Consider the following 6,000-nt stretch of genomic DNA (forward strand, 5'->3'; position numbering starts at 1 on the left):
ATACATACTGACAATGACTCACACAGTAAAGAGGACCTCTCAATCTTCATTTTAAGTTTCTGATATAGTTTACACAATTATTTACTATGCATTTTTAGCTAAATAATTTGATGTCTTCATGTTCCAATTGGTAACATATATTGTAATATAAAGTGTGGATTCATTAAATGGTACTTTAAAGTAATTACCATGCTATCTTCAGTAGATAGCAGATATAGCTATACAATAATTTTTACATAAAGGAGACTTTTATTTCATCAAAGTTTGTTTACAACATGTTTACTGGGCTATGTAACTACAGCTACAATTTTAACAAACATGTGATAATTCATACCAAGCTTAGCGAGAATGAGTCAGCTGGGTTGAGATGTCTCCTGATAGTATTACTTTGGATTTGAGTGTTTTATCTAATTTTAAAATTATATTTTATGTGTTAAACAGCATAAATATTAAGGCAGTCTCATTCTCTTTTGCTGGGCATTTAAATGCTAAATGTAAAAACTTACAGCCATAATGTATTATTTTTATTTTTATTCTTATTTGGTTATTTTTTGTTTAAAATTATTACTGTATTCATCCCATTAACCGCCCAGGGCGCTTAACAACATCATATTGGGTGGGCGCTTATTTTTTATATTGTTTACATAATTGCAAACATAAACATGATCGGGGGAACCGGGTCTGATTGGGGGGGCACAAGCCCCTTTTTGGCAATTTTCCTATGGGATTGTTTTAATTTTCAGATCGATTGGAATCAAGTATGCTAGACCGTTGGTGTTTTCAGTATTATGATAGCCTATAATGTTTGTATTTAAAGGGAATAATTGAATTTTCAAAAAAGCCTCCTTTGGCCTCCATGGACCAGATCATGTCACAAATGTAGTATCGAAATTTTACACCACACTTTTAAAGTTGTATCGCAACAGGCAAATTTTGGGGTGCAAATTGGCATTGCACTTATTTCAAATGCTGTTGAGATGCACTGTAATTATTGCTTTATGTTATCTTTTATTTGGATTTTTAGGGGATGTCCCCCTATGGACAAATTTAGCAGGGACATGTCCTTCCCCCTGCTTCCGCTGCGTATCACATGCTCTATGGGGTCATCCCCTCACAATCTCACATTTGAAAGAAAAGAAAAAGAGCCTCCTAATTGTCCTTGAGCATTGCTGAAAAAGACTGAAAACTAATATCATATTATACCCCGGTACTAATTTTACATTGCAGGAACAACAATCTTCCTTCCTCATCAATTCATGTAAACCCTCCGGACGAGAACCAAAAAATTGATAAGGCCTACACTTATTAAAAAGTATTAAAAAAGTAATAAATAATATAATGAAGCCTCATTCCTCAATTTTTGACTATGAATGATTAGGCCAAGTAAAATAAATTACATGTACCGGTATATTTTCCCTGCCCTCACCGATTTTTGGATATTGTCAAATATTTTTGTTATCATTTTACTATTTGCTCCCTTCTAAAGTTGTTGTGATGAAAAGACATGTTAAGAAGTTCTTTATCATTTTTAAAGTTATAACCACATTGCAACCACTTTCTTCAAGCTAGGGGTAGGGCTTTGGGGAAATAACAAAAATATTAGGGGCCTCCTTGTTTTTAATTTTGTGTTGACAAAGCCTCGATCTGCAATTGTACACAGAAATGAATAGTAAATTTGTAGGTAACAAATTAGGCTAGGGCAGGCCTCCCCCTAGGCCTCCCTCAACAAACTTTGAGAAAGTCCAGAGGATACATGTTTATGTTATTTACTTTACTTGGCCTTCAATACATACCGGTAATGTGGTCTTTGTGACCCACCCCATTCCCACCCCCATGCTTTATGAATAGCATAGCCATTGCCCATTTTGTTAAAGAAATATAAAAATGAACGAGAACTATTGTGGCCCCCAGCCCACCCCCACCCCTTTTTTTGCTTCACTGGTTCCTGCCACAGTCGACCCTGGGCTGGTCATTCAATAAATGTACAACTGTTTTGAAGAGAATTTTCACCTAAGGCAAGCCCAAAGCTCGAACCCTCGACCTCGTTGATCGTATCTCCCGGCCGGCAGCGCAACGCCTTAACCACTCGGCCATCTCGCCCTCGATAATAAGATAGTAAATGTAAACCTGTATTTTAGCTAGAGTATCTCCATCCATGTCACCATGATCTCATATTAATCTCGAGCTAGTTCTAGTAACTGTAAAGCTGAATTTATACTACATCGCTGAGCGATAGCGATTGGTTTCTAGCCAATGAGATAGCTTGCTTTTTGTTGCATTTGGTAAAGCGCGCTACCTCATTGGTCAAATACTAATCGCTCAGCGATGGAGTATAAATTCAGCTTAACTCGGTATCTTTATTTAACGGGTTATGCCATTTTAAATCGACTTTCGAAAAGTTTTTTGATACATTCATTGATTTCTCAAAAAGTAAAAATCGCAGTTTAACAAATAACGGTTCAAATGAAAGCCATTATTCGGGGCTAATTGTTGTATCACTCTGATAGCCCTGACACCAATATAAACACTCGTTTCGGTGACCCAAGTTCATGGTCATTTCTGCTCACGCACTTTTTTACAGATGGCCTGGAATTTCATATTTCGGTTTCAGCGATTGCCGAAAAAGGTGGTATGTTTTTGAAAAGCGTTTCCGCTTGGAATGTAGATAGTTATTGTTGCTATTACTCTTCGCGATTTTAATTTATGCCCTCTTTAGCCGACAATTTTCAATGCATTTTACACAATAGATACGTCGCTTGCATAAATACCGCTATTTTTAACAGTATCGTTTTTGTTAACCAACATAACATCAAAAAGAGTTCTCAAGACTTTGATGAGACCATAGATACCAAATCGGACTACATGTGATGAACATATTTTACACTAGAATCAAAAGAACCAGCGTAGGCCCTCTCAAAATGTACTTTTTTAAAATATCGCGTTGTGATAAAAATGACTGCCTTTTCCTTGTTTTTTATAACAAGGAAAAGCTTTACTACCTCAAACTTCATAGCGTAGTGCTGTCTCGGTGTCCGTTACTGGTTAGTATTATTCCGATTAAGCGATTTTCATGATTTAGGCCTACTTAGCCTACATTTGAGCAACTATTTGCCCACACCGTGTACGAATATATTCCAAATATGGCGCTGCATTCAGTATCACGCTAACGACAAGGTTATACTAAGATGTGTAAGACTTTCTGACACTATATTCACGGTTGTTCTAATGGCTATTCAAACTTATGACAAATTTGGCTGGTTTATGCGTTGTTCAATACCATTTCACCTAGTCTTGGTACCAGCGGTTTGTGCTCCTCCGTCACTAACGGTGACGGAGGAGCACAAACCGGTTGGTACCGAGACTACATTTCACCCTGATGTGACAGTGGCGTCACATCCGGGTCACGTCAGTAAAAGCTGGTTTCCACAGAGGAGTAAGATATCTTACTCCTCTGTGCTGGTTTCATACTACCATGCCGGTTGCAATGAGCGGCGTGGCGCACGCGCATTGCATGCTGACAAACGGACACAATCAAGACTTGTCATTGGTTGAAACGCTCTGCCGCTTGCCGGGTGTTCGTGATCGCGCGCCATTATCGTGATGATCGGGATTCCTTTTTGTGATGAAGGCACCAGCGAAATGTCCGTTTTCAGAATGCAATGAACATAACTCTGTACTCCCGGGAGATGATGTATTTTCACGACACTCATGGCGGGAAAGAGATATGAAACGAATTTTATTAGGTGCAGCATCACTCGCTGGAGTTCGATGGCGCTGGTGTACATACGCGCGCGCTTAAAGACACCGCATAGATGCGCGAAAGCGAAACAGCTGTTCACAACGCGTTGACATCAAAGCAAAAAAAAAGAGAAAAATGGTATAGGTAATAGATGACTATGAAACCTCAAACTCGCCCCTCGATAAAGGTTGGCAATTGAAGCAGGCCTCAGTTTAGCGAACTTTGTCTAGTTTAATGCGATGCGAGTGCAAGCGCCGCTCAGACTGTGAAGGTTTCTGGATACCGAATATGGGTTTAGATTAGGCCTATATCATGTCCTCTAGGCCATATAATTTATTTTTGGAAAGGAAAGTCTAATCTCGGAGCCTATTCAATTGAGAAGGGACTGGATTTTGTCATAATAATATAAAAATTAATACTTAATGCCTCGCGATTTTTTTTTTGATATCCAGCCATAGTATTTTAATTGATTAAACTGAACATAAAGCTATATCTTTACTAGCTTCATGCACTAATTTGCAGACCCGCTCGACCTTCTACATGTAGTGAGTACCACATTAGATTGTGTTTACAAGAAATAATAAGCGCTGCCTCCTCGAAATTTCTTATGCCATCAGCTTTGATGATTAAATATTATCTACAACTCGGCACCTGTGTTCAAGGTCTTTCTTTTATCTATTGACCTCAAAAGAAAGGATTAGAATGATCAGAATGCCGTCCCTGACCCCTTTCCACACATTAATAATGAGTCGGTAAGGGAACGTGCTACCGTTATACTTCAATGAGTACGTATGGCTACTACGCAGTTCAATGGCCTTATTGTGATCTGGCGGGAGTTTTAAAAGCACGGTCCCTGACTGCGTGGGCATATTTCGGACAAGGAACAATAGAGACCAATTGCCTGGCAATGACGTCACATGTAATCCCAGTCTATAGTGTGATTAGAACATTATAGGCTGGTGGTCACTATAGTACGATCAGTACGAAAAGTCCAATGCGATTATTAATGTATTTTCTAAAATTAAAAGAACCACTTTTTAGCGGGAATTTTTGTAAGTTACACAGCTGAAGTTGTGAAAGGGTTGAAAGACTACAATATTACGGCTTAAACAAGAATTTCTTTGTTTGGTCGTTATTCCTATAGACTCATCCCTTAACATTCACATTATCATTACCAGTCCCGGCTAGTAGTACAGGAAAGCTAGTGCAGACGAATTGGACTTGAGCTGCATGCGTACAACATTAGTCTCCCCTGCTTAAGCTTTCTTATCTACATCATTCAAAAAAACATGTACTAAACATTAGTATAATTCTTGTAGTAAATAAAGACTACATTCCAGTATATTTTTAACATAAACCGTACCTACATAAAGTTCGTAATTCGAATTCCGACTTTCTGCACAATTTGCAAATTTATGTTATTTACAGCCTGTGGTATATGGCCTCGCATACCAACCCCGCCAAAATCAAGACTCAAGATTTCAAGATTCTTTTATTGTTCATGTTCATATTACCTTACTATAGGCCCCCTACTAATAGTAATACAAAGTACAAAACATAAGTACTAACATAAATTTCAGTACAGCACAATAATTTCAGTTATTGCAACAAAATACATCAAAAATTTACATAATATAAAAAATAAACATAGGTTTATGCAATGAAAATAGATAAGAAAATAGATTAGATTTGTACAAAATTAGGAAGATGGTCTCACAAATGTTTGGAAATATCAAACTTGTGAGCAGGATAGTCCACTTTTTCAAAATCCGCTTCAGGAGAATTATCATCTGCTTTGAAGTGCAGGGAAATTATGAATATTTATAGACTAGAAATTGGTTTTGGTAATTCTCAACATCGATTTTGGGAAAGACCCTCTTCCAGTCACCCAAACGATCAACGCCGCCGCGGATAGACTGATGTCATTTTATTGGACTTCAGAAAAGCATTTGACAAAGTAGGCCTATCCCATGTATCCCACCAACATCTGTCACCACGCAGCTCCACTAATATGGCATCATGGCTTTTCTTCCAAACCAATCTTAAGTTGTCTCAGTCAATGACCAATATTGTTATTGGGCAGTAGCGTAGCCAGCGGGGGGCAGGGGGGGCAGAGTGCCCCCCCTGACAAAAAATGAAAGAAAAAAGTGCCCCTCTGACAAAAAAATAAAAGGGCAAATCAGGAGGGCAAAGGAAAAGAAAAGGGGCAAGGAGCCCTTTTCTACCAAAATTCAGCCCGAAAATACACAATTTTTCCGCGC

Source organism: Amphiura filiformis, chromosome 12 (genome assembly GCF_039555335.1).
Source record: "Amphiura filiformis chromosome 12, Afil_fr2py, whole genome shotgun sequence".
NCBI lineage: Eukaryota > Metazoa > Echinodermata > Ophiuroidea > Amphilepidida > Amphiuridae > Amphiura > Amphiura filiformis.